The sequence below is a fragment of the Sturnus vulgaris genome, chromosome 7 (genome assembly GCF_052056855.1).
Source record: "Sturnus vulgaris isolate bStuVul1 chromosome 7, bStuVul1.hap1, whole genome shotgun sequence".
Lineage (NCBI taxonomy): Eukaryota > Metazoa > Chordata > Aves > Passeriformes > Sturnidae > Sturnus > Sturnus vulgaris.
In genome coordinates, this window is record NC_142249.1 from 20,653,166 (window position 1) to 20,676,483 (window position 23,318).

Sequence of the window (23,318 nt, forward strand, 5' to 3'; positions counted from 1 at the left end):
CTAGTTTCCAGTCTTCAGATGATTACTTAGCTCAAAAGTTAAATAGGTGTGACTATGCCATCTCTCATTCTCTTTCTAATAAATTTCAAATCAAATATATGAGATCTAGTTGTGTTCACACAGAGACCTAACTTCAGAAATTATTGTGAACTACCTCACGTAATACCAGCCTGCTAGTGCCTGTCTCTGTGTCTGTATGTCTCATGTATCTTCGATTCAAGCATGTTTCTTAATTATCCTATACCTTTATCAGGTTACACTATGGTCTCCTGCAGCTACAAGAATTTTTAACTTAGCACTACAAACTATAGCTCTCAGTTTAATAATCACAGCATTCCTGCTGATTGGGCAAATTATATTGGAAATGAAAATCAAATACTTTTTGTTAGCTGGCCTCCTGATGGCAATGAAGAAATATAAGTCAATCAGACTTTGAATTACTCTAATTCAAGAGAAGTTAGGAAAGTATGAATGTTTCCAAGATCTGCTGCTCAGTCATGACTCTGCAGTCATAGCAGGGTTTGCAAATCCTTGCTCCGCATTTCACACACTATTCAAACTGACTTTATAGCCCAGTAAATGTGATTTTGCCATTATTAGTAAAAAGCAACAGGGTTTGTATTGAAATGACAGTGTAGGGACTCAGCAATACTCAGGGTTTTTCTGGGCCTAGATAGACTTTAACTTGGTTTAGCTGTGATAGCAATTGTCCAGCTGCGAGGCACTCTTGACTAGATTTGTTTTAGTTTAACTCTCGTTGAGGGTAGTAACAAATGGTTATTCATTGTGAACTGAACTGCCTACAATTCTAGAGCCAGCTGTGGGGAAGAGTGCAGACATATTTGACACAAATCAGCCATTTGATCATAGATGAAAGTGTTAAGAAAACATATAAAACTAAATCCAAGCAGACACTAGGCTGAGAAGAAAGACATCCCTCTCCCATAAGTGTCACACTAATCCTGATGATAACTCACCATAATACTCCCCCATTCCTTTTGAGGAATACCAATCTTAAGATCCAATGGAGAACTAGGGGAGTAAGCGCAACACCAGAGAAGAGGAAATTTTTATTGTAGCAATTTTAACTCTTTTTTTAATGAGGTCTTTCTGTACTCATTAAGTAATTCTGACTGTTAGACTGTTTAAAATATTACTTGGACTAACAATAAATTCTTAGATTAATTTATATTCTTTTGCCAGTACATTTTTCCAAACAGAAGACTTTGAGTGTAATGGCAAATCATAACATCACCAACATCTTTAAGAACCTGGAAGCAGAAACAAGCACTACAAAGATCACTGAAACTCACAAGCACTTTTAGCCAGTTGCAGTCAATGCTGCTATGCTCTACTTTCTCATGGACAAGCTGAATAAAATCAATCCAGTGAATGAGCTCTCACTCAAGGTTACCATTCAGGAAGAGGTCAGTGTGTTTGTGTGCTGCTGTTTTAATCTAGTGCTACCACTGGTTTACCACTTTCCCTCTGGTCACAGGCTTTTACTGCTGTATTTCACAAGGCAGTGCAGTGAGCAAAACCTTCTGAGAACATGAGGTTGAGTGTAAAGAACCCAACTGCCTGTATAACACCCTCAACTGTCATTTACCTTGGTCTGTCTGAAAGGAGAAAGATTACTTTCACAGCCCAGTGAGCTCTCCCAGTGCAGCACAAACCCTGCACGTGCTCCCATTTACCACTCTGGGTATGTACACCTGTATGTGTGACCAAGCAGTCCACAGAGCAGTCCTTTGCCTTAAGGTTTTCAGGTCTCCTTTGCATGCCTTCCCAATTCAGCACAGTACAAGGGAATATGGGCAAGTTTGTGTAGTTCTGCTTGGGTCTCCTTGCTGTAGCTTGAGCTGTTCATGCTGCCAGCTGGCTCTGCCAGGCTCCTGAAAAACTCCCTCTTCAGGGAAGAAATCAGCCTGAAATGCTTCCTACAAACTGCATTTGCTCTGAACCAGTCCAGGCTGCTTTCTTGTTAAGGACAGAAAAGCATGGCAGCTTCACAAATATTATTGTGGCCGGGGGGCACCTCTGCAGCAACAGCCAATTTTCTCACTCTCTATTTTCCATCTTTATCTCAAACACTGGGAAATGCATCAACTTTCAAAGTAGCTCTTCATGTCCTGAGTGCTGCTGCCACATGTATATATTCCTCCTAGAACGAGCTGAATGGAAAGAGTGTTGTATAATGATCTCTCATTTAGCTTAAAGTGTCATCTTTTCCTTCACTGCATTTTGTCTGTGAGAAGTATGCTGAGTCTTGTGCAGCTGCGTTCGCACTCTTATTTGGCACAGATCTAAGTTCTGCACCCATACCAAGAGTTTCCTTCTTCCCTTTGAAAAGAGCAATAAATGGGTACAAAGCGGAGGAACCCAAAGCCTATATGGATGTGAACCAGGACTAGGATGAAAATATTAACCTGATAAAAGAGATTTCTTTGGCTTCCAGTCCATGTGTTCTGAGCTGGAAAATAAAATTCCAAATGGAGAAGAGAAAGGGAAGAGAAAAAAATTCAGATTCACATGCTGACCCTACTTGTTTTCAGAGCAAAGAATATATACTATACTGAAACATAAATCAGCCAGCCAGTGAATTCTTGCCCAGTATTCTCAAGGTTGCCTGGAAGTCAGCTACAAGCATCTGGCACGAGGACATGCACAGTGACTGACTTCAGCAAGGTGACAGAGACTGCTCTGGTCGAGGTTGGGGTGCTCAGAATGCTCACCACCACACATGGCAGGGCCCTGCTTCTGCTTGATACATTTCTCACTGAGCTGTGTAAGCAGGATACAGCTCTGCTAAGAAAAACACACTCTTAATAATTTAAAAATTAACTAGGGTTAAACCAATTGCCACTGTCCGGCATGCTAACCTTTAGAGCAGATCTAGCATTAAATCATGGATATCTATAGGGAGTTCCCTTGGATCATTTGATCAAATTATGCTCTTAAAAGTACACTTCAAAAATGTCATCCTGGTGTAGGAGGAAAAGAAAGAAAATAAGGCAATGAAATTAATGGAAATTTGGAGAAATGAAATGTTGTCTCATGTATTTTGACAATGTAGGCATCAGTAGGTTTGCCAGACAGATCAGCTTCAGATTTGACTTGAGCAAATTAAGCTAGTCTAAAGCACAAGCTACTTGCTAGTAATTGTCTTGGCTTTTTCCTCTTCAACCATTTTACAAGTTTATTTACATTATAACAGCACTGGCCATGCACCTCCCACATTTGAGGTCATTCCCCAGTCTTTGGGAAGGAAGCTGGCATCTGACAGGGTGGCCAATTTCTGGTCACAAAATGCTTTAAGTAACAAGGTGTACAGGCAGCAAGAGAAAAGGGAGAAAAGATGTGAAGTTAAAGAAATGAGAGACTGCTAAAACAATCAGGTATAGACAGCAAGAGGAAAGAGCAGTGAAACACCTGAAGGGCTCTGACAGGGAAATGCCACTGCATCAATTGTTTAATCACTTCGCAAACAGCACACTGTAGGCACCCTTCCTTTGCAGATGACTGCTGCTGCACCCCATTTCTTTCAACAATAAGACAGCAGGAAAAATTGGGCATAGCTGAGGGACCCATAATAATACAAAAAAAAGAGAGAAATGACACCCAAGGAAAAGTGATGGCAATGAAAAACAATTGCTCACCACCACCAAATCAATGCCCAGTCAGTCCTCAAGCCGCAGTCCCCAGCCAACTTCCACCTCTAGTCTATACAGAAAGCATGAAGCCACATAGCAGGGAATATCCCTTTGGTCACTTGGGGTCAACTGCCTCAGCTGTTGTTCTCTCAACTTTTTGTGCACCCTCAGCCTCATCACTGGTGGAACGGTGTGAGGAGCAGAAAAGGCCTTGACTCTGTATGAGCACTGCTCAGCAACAATTAAAATATCTCTGAATTATCAACACTGTTTCCAGCACAAATCCAGAACACAGCCCCATACCAGCTGCTATGAAGAAAATTAACCCAGAAAATCTACCCCAGTCAAAATTAGCACAATCTTAAACTGAGTTTACTGGACTGGAAGGTGCTTGGTGGTGTTGGGATTTTTACTTGTGAATGTGACACATTTGACTGAAGCCTAAGAAACATTTTTACAAATTGCCTTAAAACAGGCTTATACTTTAATACTGTCTACCCTCATACAACATGCTATGATTTGATTTTCCATTTTCATGATGATGTATTACAACACCAAGTAATTAAGACAATAGTGAATTCGGATTGGAGAACATAAACATCAGTCCTCTTGTTTGATTTTCCTAAGTCTCTTTCTGACCTAAGCACCTAAATATCCTCAGTCTGAACATAATCCATACCTTGACCATATGGTCCTCTATCAGAAAACAAAATAATTCTAAGCAATTAAGACACTTGCCCATATCCATTTCATCTGCTAGATCTTCGGAGGTGCAAACAAAACACTGGATGGGAAGATCTGCTAATGCTGATAGTGCTTTACATCACTTGATAATCTTTTTCCTGTGATAGTTATTACTGAATGGAAATCAAATGCATGCATGTTAGGACTAGTAACAGATGGCACTTCTGTTCTGTGAGGAAGAAAAAGGGGCAAAGGGGCAGCAAAGTTGAACCTCCCCCCTTCCCTGTCTTACCAGTATTCATTGTGTTGCCCTCCTGTTACAGTTGGCTGTGACTCTTTCTTGTTATAAAGAGATGTCAGAAGTTAGAGAGAGACAGACGATAACCTTAAATCCTTTACTGCATTTTACCAGGATTCTGAAAAATAAAAAAATAAAAAAATAAAAGCCAGCTGAGGGAGTTGGAAAATGTCAGTGAGGCATTACACAAAGAACTTGATACATTTGTTGACCTTTTTTCTTACTCCACCCTTCTCCTCTAAGATGGATTTAGTAGTAGTGAGTGCTTAGTGCTATAAGTGCTTTCTTAAAAATAATTTAGATGCTATTGGCTGTCTGCCTGCACTTGGAAAACGTAGCTGTTTCAATGAGCCCCTGCTGAAACGGAAGAAAAAGGGTTTATTGAAATGCCTCCAAAAATGCTCCAAAATTTCATTCTTTCCCTTGTCTGCTGAAACCCATCTTGTTCTTGCTTTTACAGTCTTTTGTTTTATTTTTTTAATTGTACCATCGTATTCAGGGTCTTTTCATTCTTCTCCGCTTTTTTACGAATGGCGAGTGTGGTATTAAGAGCTGAAGGCAGAGATGAGAGGAGAAGTGTTTTGAATTGACTAATTTGCAGGCAAGAAATAAAGCTCTTGTAAGGTGGTCCCAGGGGTATCTTTGCCATGAACACTATTTGAAATGACATGTAATCTGGTACATTTCAAAGGCAAAACATTTCCTATTCTAAAGTATCTTCCCGAGCCAGGGTTGGTTTACCTGTTTCCAGAGAATAATAAACTCTACCGAGGCCAAGGAATCTCCTTCTTTCCCCTCTCAAAATTCCTGTTTCTTTTCAAAGAGGCAATTGCAGCCAACAGTTTATTTCTGTCCTATCTTTTGCTGCTCTAATGGCTCAGTGCTCGCTACTAATACATAGCTGAATGCACCTCTGGATTAAATACCAAGTAACAGAACCCAGCACATCCCTGTACAACACAATAAATAATGGTGTGGAGCTCTCTTGTTTCTTGCAACAGTGGAAAATTTAGGTCTGGTTCTTAAAGATTTCTAAAATTTTAAGCATTTCACGATAAAACTTTGATCTGGCAATTTCTTAATAGAAACTGTTCCTCTTCTAGAGAAATCTGAGTTCAACTGACCTTGGAATGTTGCACATTCCCAGCACAATTCAGTGTTACCAGTCCTGTTGACATATTAAAAGGCTTATACACAAAAGTCCACATTTAATTTGTTAAGGCAGGAATTTCAGAAAAGCCTTATGTCTAGAATTTTGTCCATACTTTGGTGAAGGTCTAGCTGGTCTTTTAAACTGACACACTTAATCATTATCTGTGAATATGTTCATATACTCTAAGGAATGTTTCTATATGTGTATGATTTAAGCTTACGATATCCAGCATCTGTATAGTTTTAAAGGATTTTTAAATGTTTTAAATGAGGAAATTAGCCACAAATAAATCCCAAAGCTTTTGAGAAAATAAACACTTATAAATATTACAAATAATTTCTATTAATTTCACAGCTGTTCTGTTCTAGAGCTTTTAGTTACCGAAAAACAAACTCATGCTTTGTGAACATTCTGAACTTCCAAAAATCACTGTTTCAACATCTACTTGATTTTCTGTTTAACTTGCCGTGAAGAGAAATCAGGGTACAGTGTGTCTACAATAATGACCCTAAATTTTTATATTTTAAAATTTATTTTATATTTAAAATAAAAAACTTCAGTTACATTGATTTTAAAAATCCACATGCTTGTGCTCAAATGTACTGGCTCAAACACTACAGTGTATTTTTTCAATTGTGGACAATGTTCAATAAATTACATTACTTGAAGAGAGATACTGAAGGTTCCTGGATAGAACAAGCAAAAGAAATGGATTTGAAATGTCCAGAAAGGAGAATTTTCTAAAGTCATGAAAAGTGAAAAGCCCTCCTCAACCTAATATTTACGTGAGGCAGCAGAATGTCCAGGATGACTTGTGCTGTCAGTTTGCATTACCAGTCTCAGCCCCTGGAAGGGCAGATTGTGGACTGCGAGTGACCCTAACGTGTGTTGCATTTGCATCTCTACCAAACAGAAGTAGTAATAAAATATTATGCCCCATAGACAGGTCTTACACCTTAATTGTTGTTTTTCACAAGGTTCTGTCAGCTGTAATTCTTAATTTATGGGAATTTAGCCCAAACATAACTTGGAACTAAATGTTCCAGTGTTCACAAAAGCTTCCAAAGAAGGCAGTGCTGTTCCCCAGTAGAGTTCATCTCAAGGACTGGTCCCCTTATCAATTCTGAACCATTATATCAGGCTGCTAAACTAGATGCTATTACTAACAATCGAGAGAAAACATAACATTTACCATGAAATAAAAGAATTTTTTACAAGTTAGTTAGGAATACCACTGGTCCTAGATATTCTACCACAACCAGGGAAATAAATCAGGCCTATCCATGACTGCTGAGTGCTGCACATGTTAACTCACTGACGGCATTACACCTCCAACACTCAGTGTCTGAGGAAAGTTTCAGTGCTTGGCTCAGGCAGCTGCCTGGAGAACACTCACTGCTTTCTGAAATCAGAGGTAGCTGCTTGCTCTTCTGTATTTGCACAATTCATCAAACTTGCACAAGTATACTGGAGCAACAGATTTGACCCTGAATTTTTGAAAATTTGCTAACCCTCCTCTGACCCAACTACTTCCTAATGCCAGCATACAGATTTCTGTTAAGCCCCTTTAATTGCCTGTGTGTAATGTCACCTTCACTGAGACATTAACTTAATTTCTTTTTTTTTTTAATATAAATTTCTAACACATCCACTTCAGTGTGCATTGAAATATTCATATAGGCAACATGTAGGGAAGCCATCAGCAGGAATCAATTGTTGCACTCTGGGATGCTTTTCAGATACAGGTGTATTTTGCTAATACAGAATACCTAGCCAGAAAGCAGCACAATATCCTAGCTCAGCTGATTTATTGAAACTATATTTTTGAGGGCTGTTTTTTTTCCCCCTTTCGTGACTCATGTGATGTGGTGCCATTTTAACACTGTGTGTAGAACACATGCTTGTTTGAACACTTCATTATTTGGCTCAAAGTAGTACAGTATATTGTTCTGTTTAGGGAACAAGTTTGAATTTACCATTGACTCAGGAGAACTTCACAATGTATCGCTGGGTCAAGGACAGGAAGCTGCAGCAGAAATAGCTATGGAAAAGGCATCAAAAGAAGGCCACTGGGTTATACTTCAAGTAAGTCAAAGCTCTTCATTACATCAGTGCTGCACTGCGGTGTTAAAAACTGAAGCGTTTCAAAATAACATGTGCCTAGATGAAAGAGTACTAAATAGTGATTTAAAACTTCCTTTGTCTTTGCCACAAGGGAAACACGTAACTTCATCTGTATATGTGAGCATCGCTGAATATCACACAAAATATGAATTGCAACTATCTTGCATGTAGGGAGTCAACTAACATATTTTCCCAAGCACATGATATCTGATTTACTAATTTATTATCCATTAAAAAAAATCCTTTAGTAAATAAATGTGTAGCAAAAAGAATTGTTACGCTGTATAATCAGATGAATAGATACAAACAGGGAAGATTGCTGTCATTATGCAGTGTATTGTGCTAAACAGATGCACACAATTTTTTTCAAATATTGTGCAATATCAAACTGCTTCCTTATGTCTGGGTTTTTCTTGTATCAATAAAATGTTTCAAATTTCAAATCAATAGCTCACTGGGAGGCCTATTTTTTCCTCCCTTCTCCCCCCTCTCCCTCCTTATCTCTGAATATTTATTTTGTAGTAAAGTGGTTGGACACATTAGAGAAATTACTGAAGAAAACCAGGGAAGGAAGTCAGCAGGGCGATTGGTTTTGAGTATGGGGAACCTGCTCCTTTCCCTAAAGCACATCTTATTCCAGAGTGGATTTAGGAAACCTCCCATCAAAATAACTGATAAGCCACTACCTGTAATACTGCCTGATTACCAAGCTGCACTGGATAAATTTGACCAGGCAAGTGAAACACCACAGAAATTAAACTTTCAAAATGTGAGTATTAAACTTCTCATTTTAAAGCCATTTAAAATAGTGAAGTTACTAAAAGCCTTTACAAGATAGGCAATAGTAAAGCAGAATTAATTGAATTTCTTAAAGATTTGTTCACATATCCTAGAGTGACCACACATCTATCACCAAAAAACAAACAAAAAAAACCCAAACAAGCCAAAAAAACCAAACCAAACAAACCGACTTCTTTCAATTTTAAAGAAGCACATACAGTTTCTAGCTAAGTACCTATCTGTGTGCATAGGAAATGAAGAATTTGCAGTCACTACAGGTAATTACTGTAGTACAGAACAAGAATTTATTTTGGTTTCATCTAGCTTAGTTTGGTTTATCTTGAGATGCACAACCATGTGGTTTTGTCTCGGGAATATCTTTTACATATTCTGAGCATGGGGTGCACTGGAATTAGGCCTTCAGCTGAGGTAAATCAGTGAGGTTCACTACACCAATTTATATTCCCAAGGGTCTGGTCCAAAATATTTGGATCATACATTAGAGGAAAGGATTGCTTGGATGCTAGGCTATCATATTTTCCTCTGTCCTTTCAAATTTTTGTTCTGGAAGGCTTTTAATGAAAACAGTTTTTCTTACTGACTCTTAAAAGATACTTACAAACACAGGTGCATATAGGTAGCAGTTATAAGCTATGATCAAAGATATTGTCAAAGAAACCAACTATCTCTTTGGAACATAAATCTGTATTAAAGAGCATCCACCTGAACGCTAAAAAACTCAGCAATTACCAAAAAAAAAAAAAAAAAAAAAAAAAAAAAAAAAAAGCTTTTTCGGCACTATATTCTAAAAAACCTCTGTGAAAATTACAAAGGCTTTTCTTCTTTTTCTCTTGTATAGAACAACCTCTTCCAGCAATAAAAAAGGGAAAAACGGCCAGCCACCCGCGCGGCGGAGGAAATATCACCCAAAGTGCTGACAGACGCACAAAGAAACCCGTGGCTGCAGCCACGGCCACAGCACGTTTGTCACCAGCTCCTGCCGGCGGCGGTGGCTCCGCCGGGCCCGCTGCGGCCCCCGGCCGGTCCCGGCCCCTGCACCCGCGCGGCGCCGCCTTCCCCGCGCCCGCCCAGGGGCGCTCGGGGTGCAGGGCCGGGCTGCACCTCCCGGGCCATCCCCCCAGGCCGCCGACTCTGCCGGGGAGGTCGTAACCTGCCCGCTGCCGTGCGGCAGCCCTGCCCCGCAGTAGCTGCCGGGGCCCGGGGCAGCCGCCCCTGCCCGTGCCCGTTCCTGTGGGCGGCGGGGCTGCCTGGGCCGGGCAGCGGCAGCGCGTTCCCGGGGCCAGAGCGCCCCCTGCCGGCGGCTGTCCCGCGGGCCGTGCCGAGGCGCGGCCGGGCTCGGGGGCCCGGCTGGGCCCGGCCGCGACGGGGGGAGGGCTTTTGACCCCGGGTAGCGCTGCGGGGTTGGGACGGCGGCCCCGGCCTCCAAGAGAGGGTTCCCTCTCGCAGACGCTCGTGTTAACGCTGGAGTGAGGGCGTTCGGGACTCCCCACGCAGGGTCGAGCTCCCAATACCCGGGCGCCGGCGGGAGAGTCTGTAACTCGCCCCCCGACCCGGATCCTCCCGGCCGGCCGCCTGTGTGAGCCCAGTTATTACCAGTGCGGGAGCCAGCGCGGCTGGAGCGGTGTCAGCAAAACTAAGGCGCATCCTGCGCTGTCTTCCGCAGTTTCCACCTGGGGACGGGAATGTGGCATGGGCAGGAACCAAAGGTCACAGACCTGAGGGTTTGAGGCGACTCGGCCAACGGCAACCCCGGACGAGCTGGGGTTCGTGCCTGGGGAAAAGCACACACGGGCTTGAACGGGCACGCTCTGTTAACTCGTTTAAATGGCCACAAGCACACAATCTTGAGGAATTACACCTTTAAGAGACTTAGCTGTTTACTAAACCAGCCCTAGTCCCCTGCAGCGGTGACCTCTGATCCCATAGCAATTCAAAGATTTCTTGTAGCGCCGTGCCCGCACTGCTGCGGCCAAGCGGCGATAATGACCAAGAGCCCGTGTGCGACAAACTATTTCAGCAAGAGGGAGGCGGAAAAGTCCTCTCCCACATCTGTGGGGCATTTGGTGATTATTTGTGGCAGTGGCCATGCCTGGCGGGTGGCAGGCTCCTCACGAACCCGGCATTTGTCAGGTGGCGATGGGAGCAGGTTGCAAACAAGCCCCTTCCCAGCCCGTGCGAGCCAAGCGCGGCCGAGACGGGTGGTTCACAGCCCCCATCCTCACCTGAGAACACATTTGCCATCTCGCCTCCTCCTCCTCCCCCGCAGCCCTGAGCACGGCAGGTGTAGAAAGCTCCCGGCGCCACAGGCAGGGGCTTCATACGCACGCTGTCCCTGTGAAAGAGGCAGGGCGAGGAGGGAGGCAGGAGCGCCACAGGCCCCGCACGGCCGCGGCCCCCGCCCGGGGCTGCCCCCCTCCCTCCCCCGCGCCCCGCTCACCTGCAGCGCCCCGCGGCCGCCGCTCCGGCCCCGCTGCCAGGAGCTCCCGCTGCGGGAGGAAGGAGAGCCATCCGAGGAGACAAGGGGAACAAAAGGACGAGATCAGAAAAAGGAATAAAAGAAGGAAATGTAGCGAACACTAAAAACAAGAGGAGGAATTTTCCCCGTGGGGAAGAGAGAGGGAAGCGCCACTTAAATGAGCTTTTTTTTTTCCGCTACAGTTTCTGCAGAAATTCTGACAATGCACGTGCTCGTTTTCCCTTTCCCAGCCCACACAAACCTGTTGTTGTTTTACTTTCATTATTTCACTTTATTGTATTAGAAATGCTGAATCATAAAACAGGGGTTAGTGAAAATGGTATTTATCTTACAAAAATAAGCCCCATATTATTTTAAGGATCCCCACACTGCTGCTGTTATTATTATTATCATCATCATCATGCATCTTGGCAGGTTGAAAGGTATCTCAGAACAGTAAGAATTCAGCAGTAATTTAACATCCCACAGCAGTACTTTAAAAGCGTCAAATAGCATTTTGAATTTTAAGTCAGTACAAGTGTAAATAAATGGATACACTCCCACATGTCTGTTGTTTTTAAACTTGTGGAGATACTAAAATATTTGCCTAACAGCTTTGAGTTGTAGCAGAATTTCAGCTCACATATACACATGCGTGTGATATTGAATTAAACCATTTGTCATTCTTTTTCCATAAAAGACACAATTTGGCTCTCAGCAAACCATTTGAAATAGAAATTATGATGATGATACCACAGCTCCATTTTATTTTATGGTACTGTATTGATTTTCAAATAGACAATACATGTATTTTTGTAATGGTCTAAAAGAAGATATTTTGCCTTTTTATTTTACAGTCCTTATGTTATTACTTGCTTTCATTTCAATAAAGGGTGGCATTTTTCAGAGATGCTGCCATAAATTGCTTCATTTAATAAGTTGCTACACAGAATAATAATAATGTTACACCAGAGAGCAGCACTTCATAATTTGGAAGAAATAACATTTTTCTTTTAAGAATATTCCTATTTATTTTAAAATTAAAATTATCTTTCTGCTGTTTTCTTTCAGAAGGATAATATGATTATTAAAAAATTCCTCTTTTTTTCTTGCAAGCATCGGAACTTGGGTGTGACATAAAGGGGCTAATTAAAATGGGGAACAAATTAGATTAATTTCCACGGATATAATAGTGATATAAAAGTCTTGTTCTCAACAATGACTCCATAATAGAACTATTTCATTTATGCCTAAGCAGGTTCCTCATTCTGTCTAGTGAGGATTGCCAGCACTGTCTTAGTGACAAGGTTTTTATTATTTTTTGACAGGTTGATAGGAAGTCGGTGCTTGCTTCAGGGTTTGCAGTCTCTTCAAACCTGGATTATGAAGGCTACCATAAAAATATGGGTAAAATGCTACCTCCCCACAGTGCCATATGTTATGGCCTGCACCCCAATGTGGAGATTGCTTTTGTAATAACTGCAGACAACATGCTCCATATGCTATTAGAGATGCAATTCAAATATTCAGTCACTAAAGAGTGACTGGGGAAGGAGTCTCCTAAGCTGCGGAAGACAAGGTCAGTCAAAACATAGAGCAGGCTTCAAATTTTCACAAGACAGTTTTTGTCTATGTCTTTGGGTTTATGTCTGGGGTTTTTTTCCTCCCAGGGACAACAATTTCATTAGACATTGTCATACCTGGTTTTTTTTGCAGGCATTCAATCTGAAATTTTCAACGAGGGATCTCTAGTATATGTGAGACATACATTATTTTGCACCACAGAGAAAAAAATATCTTGCCGGAATGTTACAATGTGTTAATAGCATTGTGCCATTTAGGATCCTTTGTCAGGTTGCAAATCCCATTACATCCAAACTATAAGGCAGAATTTGCTTTTCTTCCTAACACAGGTCTTCCTTTTCTTCTCCAATTCACAGGAAAAATCCTCCATATCGTTCATATCATATGAAGGCACAGAAATGCTTTCACCACGTGAAGTTAAGATACACAAAGTTTATAAATTCCTTTACATTTATGCAGTTTTTATAATTACCTTTGCATTCATGCACTTGTGGGTACAAGAGACACCTCATGCAACATGGTATCTCTTGAGGATGAAGGCAGAACTAGATGACATAAAGAAAAAAACTTTCAAAAGAAAGGAAGATCAGATATTTTACTCAAATGCCAGCAGAATGATAGTCACATAAACTGATTTGTTTTCCAGAATATGAAAGACTGGATCTGTTCATACATGAGGTAAGGCATTCTCTTCAAGAACTTAACTTAGGTCTGAAGATATGTGTGCTTTGCTATACTAATCTTAGGGGAGGCATGGCTTTAAATTGCATGTCTAAATGCCAGTAATAGGCAGTTGAAAGTGACACTTGAGGAGCTTATTTCTCATTTCATTTTTTAAAAAACTTTCATAAACTGCCTACTCCAAACATGTAACTCGTCTCCATACATCAAGTTGTTTTAATTTGTGTGGAAAAAATTATCATGAAACTGCTCAGGACACTGAAATCCTCTCTCTGCATACTGGGAAGCAAAATGCAAGGCGTCTAATTATAATCTGATTCCTGTTTCGGTGCAGACATGGAAGTAAGGTTGGTACATTCTTCTCTTTTACCATTGCAGAAGTTTGTCTCTTCTGCTGTAACTCTTCCGCGAAGAGATCTGGTTGTTAGTTATGGTATGTGTTCACTTGTGTTTTAGGCAATCCATAGAAGAGAGGGGAAGCAGTTGTTGGATGCCTTGAGAGACCTTCTGATACCAAAAACAAACACTACTTTGTACAGATCCCTGCTGGAAAAGGCACATGGTTCAGATTGTGTTAAACAATCAACATCTTCAAAGCCATCAGGATGTGGCATTTGGCCATCATGAGGAGATGGCCATTAACTGCAGGTAAAGGGGCAGCATTAGCAACACCCAAGTCCTGGTCTCACTGTGCATCTGGTGGGTGCAGAGAAGCGAGGTGTAAAGGACGTGGGCAACTCCTCACACATCTTCGGCAATTTTTGGTAATAATATGTCTCTCAGCACCAACAAAGTGCTGAAGAGCAGTATGTAATGTTCTTAATCATAGAAGGTCAAATGTTCATAATATCTAGCAATCTCAAACAGCAATGTTACCTGCTGCACTAACGTAATACACGTTCAATCACATAACTGGGCAACCAAGTAGCTTCTTAGGCATTGCTTGCAATTTACACAGACAATTGTGGTAAATCCATGCAGAGCTGTAGTTAATGCATACCACTCCAAAAGTAGGTACTAAAAATCTGATTCCTAGAGCTAGTTTTTTTAAGAAACCTCCTTTTTTGCCACCTAAAATTGCCTTCCTTTCGATCTTTAATTCAGAGTAACAAAACATGGGCACTCAAATAGCCATTAGTGCAAGCAAGCCAGCAGAATGGTAGCTTGATTGCATGTACAATTTTCTGTGGGATATCAGAAAGCAAGTTAGTAATTTGGCCCTTTATCATTTTCTCTCTGTACATATGCGTAGGTGGGTGCTTCCATGTGTATGTATATGAATTACTATATCATATAATTACTTAATGCAATTAGAGTGAAAACCCAGAACCTACAGTCTTGTTTTTCTGACTGTTTCCCCTTTTTAAAAAAATAAATGACTCACCCCAGTGGCAAGAGCCAAAATATTCTTTACAGTTGACGATTTAGCTACCTTATGTGTTTTTACTGGGGGACAAAAAAAAGCCCTCTATCATTTATCATGTCATCTTATCACAGTCTCTTTGTGAGACGCAAATAGCACACTAATGTTTTCTTTTGTTAGGGTGAGTTGGCAATCTCCTCAGAGATGGAGCAACTACAGACAGCTCTTTTTTTTGATAATCTTTCTGACACTTGGATGAGACTGGCTTATCCATCAACATACAGTTGCTCAGTAGTAAGTTGAATGCCAACAGTCATTCAGTATGGATGGCACTTCATGTCCATTATAAAAAAATAGAATTGAAACTCAAGAATTTTTTTGGCAAATATCTTACCTTCCTATGTAACTCAGAATAGCTTTTTATCATAAACTGATATTACCAGTGTTATGAAAAACAGAAAGAGCCTTGCCTTTACCTTGCCAATTACTGCAGACTTCGAAAGATTTCTCAAAAATTTGTATTCCCACTTCTTCCTTGCTTGCTTGCTTTTTTCTCAAGCTGTGTGCGCTGGTTAAATACATTTGACAAGTGCTGTAGCACTCAGTATCTGCTACTCAGAAGACCAAGCTTGGTTTCTAGTGTTTTTTGGGATCAGAATTTGTAAGAATAAAAGGGCACTGCTCTGAGCTCAAGGGTGAAATGATCACTAGAAGAAGGAGCAATAAACAAAGCAGCTCCTGTTAAGAACAGAGAACAGTTTCAGAGCAAATACTGGGGCCATGATGTTTCTGTTAATCTTAATTGAACACCTTAAGATGTGTTCATCTATCTACTCTCCATGACTGTTTATAATACCAAAAATGAAACTGAAAACAAGAAGTGAAAGCCATCCAAGGCTGGCAGATTATTTCCTTGCTGACATACATTCAATTCTCCACAGGTAGCCTCTCGAGTGAGGCAAAGAGCCACTGGCTGAAGGAGCTAACCAGGACTCCAGAGCTGACCAAAGGAGAGGAAAGCTCTGCCAAGCACAAAGACAGGTAGCGCTAGAAGGCAAAGCAAGCCCACACTTCTGAGATCAGTTCAGACTTCTGAGAGATCAAAAGTGGAAGAAGAAATCTTGTTCAGCAGAGGAGACATTGAGAAAAGCACCAGAGGTACATTGTGGTGAAGATCAATCAGAGCTTTACGGAATTAAATGCTCTTTTAGCTTTCCTTGATGGAAAACTAAACCACCATAGAGATACTGTGATGTCTGTAATAAATATATGTCCTGAAGACAGAAAGCGTTGCCTAGGGGATATAACACAGTAATGCTAAATTACAAGCTGTTTTCCTGAAGGACAACACAGCTGCTTTCTTTAAAAAAATATATGGGGGATTCAAGCTGGACCTTATATTCACGTTTGGACAAAAGGGGGTAAAAGTACCCACTGATTATATAAAAGCTGTCTTGCAGAACTAGTAGGATTTAAGGTGACAGATTATCTTTTACCATCAGGTGCAAAATGCAGTGAGTCACCAGGGAGCAAAATCATTGCTGTGGAGCAGTGTTATGCAGCTGGGCTCCGAGACAGCCTCCGTGCTGGAGAGCAGCATGTACAGGAGGCACTGTGCAGCAGGTGAAAGGGAGATACCAGAGCAGTTACACAGAGACAGGGCTGGTGGAGTGGTCATCCTAGGCTGGCTGTCAGTTCCCTGGGTTTGGGGAGGTGAAAACAAAACTTGAATCACTGTTATGTATCAAACACCATAATAATTGTCATTAGCAGGAGCTGTAAGCTTCCTCCAGGGAAGAACGTTCTCTCTGTCATGCACGCTGCACAGCATGTGGAGGTCTCAGTCATCATGATAGTTTTATCCTCCCTCTTTTAAACCCCTCTGTCTCTTATATACCTACCTGACATGTCACCATCTGAGACATCTGAAAAAACACCTTTGATTTCTAAGCAGCTGACATTTTAAAGTAAGGTGGGACAGGGTGAGGAGGTAAGGGGAAAAATCAGAATACACAGTGCAGAGTATAAGCATGTTGAGCTTAGCAAACACAAGTGATAAAATGATAGAGACCATCACATCACCTAACAATCTCAGATCTTCAGTTTATCTTCAGGATCATTTTCTGTGTCTTTGAAATGAACATGAATTCTGTTAATGCTTCCCTTTATAAGCTGGCCCTATATGTCACCTATTTTACGTTTCTGTGGAAGAGTCACCTCTTGCCTTTAAGCCCGCAGTCTCCTCTCTCTGGCTTAGAGACACTCAACTATCCCCAGGGCACATGTGTCTAGTATTTCTTCACAGCAGCATTTTAGGAAGCAAGAAGCAAAACCACAGACTGCCAAAAAACCCTTCAGCTAGAAAGGTGGGGATGTGACACCAGAGATCTTAAATGGGGTAAAATACTAAAAAAACCCTGATGCTTTCTTTTTTAGGCCACAGAAATTCAACAGATAAGGAAATAGAGTGTGGAGGAAAGAGAAAGATTGGAAACTCTTGTCACGGGTCAACAAGCTTTCTGGAAATCTGCAAAAGACCAACAGTGGGACGCCTTAACAGAGGCAAAAAATGTTTGGGGTCTGGGCTGTGACTGCATTGTCAGGCAATGGCTGGAGCAGGCTGAGGTGAGAGCAGCAGTGAACGAGGATTTGAAAGGAGACATCACATGCAGAGGGGACAATGTGAAGGGGCATATAGGGAGCGGAGGATAGTGGGGAGAGAGGGCAGGAAGGCACAAAATACAAGAGCAGCCGGAAGAGGGGATGTTCACTCCCATTTGGAAGATATTCAGGATACACAAATACAGGCTTAGAAACTATTCCATGAAAACTCAGGGTTATGGCACTGACTCGCTCACAGGCTAGAAAAATACATGCTTGAAAGGAAAAGGCCTTCAGGGTAGGAGGGTTTGTTATTTGGGGTTTTAAACTGACAGAATCTGCTGCTGACTTGTAAGGTGGGGAAGTATTAACTCCTGAGAAGGGGGAACAAAAGGCAAGGATTGCGATCCTGCGAGAAAAGACAAGGAGCATTGCAAGTAGAGGTGGGCTGGTCCAGAGGGGGGGGTTAAGGATATTCATCGAGTGCTTTGAGATGAAACATGCTGTGTGTTCGCAAAGGTGTCTGTCACTCAAGTGGGGGAGCAACATTATGACAACCTCTCTTCCAGGAGCAGCAAAGACCAAGATTTTATTCCCTGCAAAGCCAGCCAAGAAATTACTGAAATGGCTGTTTTAACAGTCAAAGCTAACAGGGAGAGAACAAAAGAACTCCAGATGCACGTACACACATATCCATCCATCTATCCATGTCCTCCTTTGGCGTTCAATGTGCCAACTTCCACCTAAAGAAAGTCTCTTGCATTGGTGAGAAAACAGGCAGCAAATTATTTTGTTGCTGTAAAACAAAACTATCTGTTTCAGGGAGGGGTGCAAATGGATGTAACTTGCATGAAAATCTATGAGAGTACTGTTAAGTCTATTGCACATGGAATCACAGGAAAGAGGTTAGATTTATTTTGAAGGAGCCACTTTTGTTTCATAAATACTAGCTTGCTGTCTTACTGGCTACCTCTCAAAGCACGGCTGCTGCTGTGGCTCCTTGAGACAGACAGGCTCAGGTTCCAGAGGGGCTGTTCTGAAAGCCCACAAACACACAATATTGCTGCACTTGCTGTTATTCACTTGTTAGTATTTAATTAACAAATACAAATGCAGAACTATGCTGAAATAAAAAAAAAGATAGTTCGGTTTGGAAAAAACTTTTAATATGAGGAAGTTGCTTGTTAAACAGAGAGAAATTTGTTGTTCAGCTGCACTCAAAACACAAGAAAAGGGAAAAAAACATTAATGTGTGCCAGGGCAAAAGCACCACTGTCTTGGCAAGAAACAGAAACATTTGCAAGCTTCTGAGTTAGTATATGAACAATGGGGAAGAAAATGAACTAGAAAAACTGCCTGATGGGCTGCTGAGAAGAATCCTCCTCCCCCTGCCATGCACACTGATTTTTGCGTTTTCTTATATCCAGATAAGATGGACTGATGGTACAACAAATAATATCTGGCACAGGAGTTATACAAAAACTGTGGTCTCAAGAACAGAATTTATAGTGGCCTGCACTCCTTGTATTCAATGGCAATCAGATGAGCAACAAAAGTATAATCAACTACCACTATTCCTTTCTACCAGAAAATACTGAGAACTCTATAAGCTTTTTCACACAGTTGCTATCCCAGTATAGGCCAATACAAAATTAAAACCAGAACACCGAAACCAAACCAAGACCTGAATTCTTGGTTGAAAATCAAGGTGAGAAGAAGCCTTAAGTCTGGCTGTCAGATGTCTGAAAAAACAGTTTTTCCAGTGTTTGCTTTGGTCATTTTCCCTATGGTGGATAACTTTAATAAATAACCCTTAATCTTTCATCAGAAGTCTGCCCTTCTTCAGTTTTATCCCAAGTTCCTACTCCATAACTTCTCAAACTGCCCTTCACATTTTGGAGCTATCTTCATGTATTGCAGGTGATGGTGAGAATTCCCTGTTGCCAAGCTATTCATTACTATTTCCTTTTAATCCTCTTCCTATACAAAACAAATTTCTAAATATTGCCTGTGTCAAAGTAAATAATTTAAAATACACATACTTAACTTGGGGCCGGTGGGAGGTAGGGCTGCAATTGTTTGCAGTCCAGGAGCTTGACTTTACTGGAACTTTCTTAGTGTGAGAGGTGCCAGGTCAGAGTGTGTGTGCACAACAGAGAGCATTCCAGGTACAAAGTGCATCCAAGTCCTTCCCAGCACCTGTGATTCCTGACCTTCTACACCCAGTTTTCTTCTAAACACTTTGAAAGCAAAAGCACCCTATTCAAACCCTCAGTGTTCCAGCATTTGCTAAGCAGTACATTCTATTAGTGAACGCTTTCACTGCAGGTTAAAATTCTCAGACGCAGATGATACAATGCACTGAGAAGTATTGGCTGGGGGAAAAAAGCCTGTCATACATAGCAGGACTACTGATAATGTGCAGTGCATTACACTGCAGCAAAAATGACTAACATCAAAGCTAAACAGGAATGATTTCTATGGTTGAGACAAGTAGAATAAAATATGTATTTTAACTAAATCAGTTTTTAGGAACACCAGGCACAGGTTAATCCTTTATAAATATGTTCACAGAGTACATTAGACACCAGCCCGCCTACACAAAATGAATGCAGCACACACTCTGATGTATTACAGAGGCAGGATAAATGAGGGAACTCTTCTGTGTTTGATCTGGTTCTGCTCTGTAATTCAGAGATACTGGAGATGGGTGGTGAGTTTCTCATTGATCCCAAAAGAACCAATAATGTCGAATCCTGTGAAATGTAAGCTTTGTAGAGGATTGGAAGCTATGCACGAAGGACACTGTAGCTTTAGGGGCATATTCTCTTCTCTGGAATGTGTGCAACTGGCATTCACAAGAGTCATACATATCCCGGGGAAACTAGACCCTGTAGCTTAGCAATACTTAAAATGCATACCTAGCTCCACAGGCAATTATATCACTCTCTTGGCTACATCTGCATCCAGTTATCAAAGGATAGATTTCCAGCAGATAATAAATGAACCTGCAAATTAATATCTTCAGAATTTTGAAACAATGCTAAATTTGCCACACATCAGCATTTAAAAAAGCAGCAGAACGAAGCCAGAACATCAATCCAAGTCTAAGATATTTAGATAGAAAACACAGAGCTAGCACATAGATATGGAAATAATCAATTCAATTTCCCCCCACACTCCCATTCTTTACAGCATTTTAAACCACTTACTCCAGTCCTTGCTTCTCTGAACTGTATTTTGCATGTGATAGAGGTGTTAATCCACAGTTACTGCACAACAGGGTTGTGAATTTTAGCTAATGAAAGCTTTTAAAGGCACAATGAAATGCTCACATGAAAGGCAACAAAGAAGTGAAAGTATTATTACAGCCTAGCCTAAGTTTTACTGAGAGCATTCTTCTACAGGATGGACACAGCATAAATATGTATTACAGATGATAACCTTCCTGTAAAGGCTAATTCCCACCCCTGAAGCTGCCAGAGGCAAGGGGTGGCAGTCTTATAAGACTTTATTAAGTCTCATAATGTTTTCATCCTGTTCCTACCCCCAGGAACTGGAAGAGAACCCCTGTATACATCTGAATCCTTAATGAACAGCATGTCCATCCCAGCATACTGCCAGCACAATTAGATCACAGAGAGTGCAGACTAGGATGGTTCAGTGAATACTTAAAGGCAGAGGCAAATACAGGAAGGACAACAAATGCTGTAGTTCCAGTTACAGCACTTTGGCATACAGTAAGTTTATAGTGTGTGTCTGTATGCTATCTATGGGAGAGGTGAGCAAAGAGACAGAAATCTGCTTGTCACTTTCCTTGATAATTTTTGCTAAAATCCAAGTAATTGTGCGTGATAACAAAAAGGAACAATTAACACAGTCTGTATTTTGCAAAGGTGAGAAAGGGATAGCTGCCAACAGGATGTGGATGAAAGCACCAGTAACTCATTTAGAAAAGAACTAGCACCAGAATAAATGTACAACAGCTTACCAGGCAGGGAGAGGACAGGATCTGCTGCTCTGAAAGATCCTTTCAGCAGGTTTGATCTGTTACGATGGGAATGAGGTCTTCAGTTTGAAAAATATTATTCTGCTTCCTGGGTCTGCAAAAGCTAACATTGTTCTAAAGACTGCACCTCTCTGATCAGCTGCCGTTTCACTGATCATAGTCTAAGTGATCCGTAGCCCCCTTCTTTTTCTGCCTCTCTTCAGATAAAAGATTGCAGCTTCATTTCAGTTATTATTTGTATGTTTTTCTTAACAGTTTACTCTTAGCAGCCTCTGATTTAATCTTACGTGTTCTGTAATTTGGGAAAAGGCTAGAAAGATAATTTTTAGATCGGCACCTAACATTTTCAAAGTAATAGCAGGCACCTCACACATGCATCTCATGTTCCACCCTTTTGGTAAATGTATTCTAACACTCTACTTACCTGCTTTAAAAAGACTGGCATGTTGAACCAGCTGGCCTTTTTCCAGTGTTATAGCTTTTCATGTTATGTTCTGCTCCTCCAATTTCTGTATTTTCCCTGCATTTTGCAAGACAAAATGCAGAAGTTTAAAGGCACATGACGTTTATGTGACAAAATCTTGCTGCTAAGTACAGTATTACTGACGGATTAGTTTAATGCAATAGCATAATGTAATTTAATTATAGTAATAGTGCACAGCAACAATCTTACTACTTATGTCAGATTGTGAGACATTCACTCTTAAAAGCTTCATCATTATTATTTCGTTTTTGGATTTAGTTCCAGTGTCCCCCTCTTCTCCATATAGAGTAAATTAATTCCATAGGTGTAGAAGAAGAAACATTAGGTAAATTGCTCTCATTTTGCCCTAAGAAATCACAATACTAACTGAAAACTTATTTTGCATCATTAGACAATAGTCAGACAGCCTATGATGAAAGCTTGTAGCCTTCTAGGCAGTAAGTCCTCAAACCTGCATACTGCAGTTAAAAATAATGAAACAAACATCAGAAAACAACACAGGCAAAAAAAAAACCAAACAAGAGCATTCTACTACATCTACCTTTTGTATTTACCTGAGAGCTTTTACTGGAGGTTGATCCAAAATCCTGTGCCAGCCATTAACTATTTCTACATTCATGTAAACTATTGTAGTTCAGGGCTTCAGGTTTCTTCAGCCCACAGCTTCCACTGATTTCAGCTGTGGCTGACAGCAATTCTGAAAATCCAACCCACAATAATTCCTATTTCTAAAGTGTTTTCTATCTGAAGACCACAGAATTTTCTGTCAGTGTTGATTTAGCCTCCAGAAAGACAGAAAAATGTATCTTCAGCCAGCACAGCTGTATGCAAAGTGAACATCTGTCCATTGCCAAATTCAGTTCAGCTAATAATAAAAAAACACACTTTCTTTTCTCTTCCAGACAGGATCAGACTACAAGGGAAAGCCTGGAGAGGATTTCCGTGATTTAAAAAGAGAAACAGGGGAAGACTGAATTTCCTAAGGTCACTGAGGAAACGCATGGCAGCGCTAGGAAAAGAGCTCAGCCCTCGAGCAGCAGAGATACCATCCTGACAGCCAGAACCAGATGGCTTTTCTCTGCAGTGTGACATAACAGCACAGACAGAATAGGTCTGTGGATTTAGTGGCAATGAAGTTAAATAAGGTTAATTTCTGGGTGGCTGAGAGGTGCTGTCTTTTTGTAATTGCATCGTGGCAAAAACTCTTCTTGCCTTATTTCAATAACAAGAAGCCAGGTAAGGTGAATTAGCTGAACCACTGCAAATCACTACTTTTTAGAGGAGGGAAAAAGATGTACCCTTTCCTTGAATGTATGGAAACTGCAAAAATAATCCTGCTGTATGCTGACCTGTTGCTGTTCATTTCATAGCTTGCCCAAGGCTTTGTATTTTCAGTGGAGTATCAAATGTATCAAATACATTTTTTTA

At 41.1% G+C, this 23,318-nt stretch overlaps 1 long non-coding RNA gene across 4 annotated transcripts in view; it reads right to left on the bottom strand.

Moving 5' to 3' along the window:
* LOC106855511 (uncharacterized) overlaps window positions 1–22,942 on the bottom strand; it is a 57,102-nt gene extending 34,160 nt beyond the window's left edge. For 3 of the 4 annotated variants that reach the window (XR_015804834.1, XR_015804833.1, XR_015804832.1), the window contains exons 1-3: window positions 22,445–22,942; window positions 21,831–21,926; window positions 4,630–4,753 (exon numbers count right to left, since the gene is read on the bottom strand). This is a non-coding gene — a long non-coding RNA (uncharacterized LOC106855511). Of the gene's footprint in view, window positions 1–4,629; window positions 4,754–11,150; window positions 11,200–21,388; window positions 21,445–21,830; window positions 21,927–22,444 lie in introns of all 4 variants that reach the window. The other variant, XR_015804831.1, reaches the window with a different exon arrangement.
* Between the last annotated feature and the right edge of the window lie 376 nt (window positions 22,943–23,318).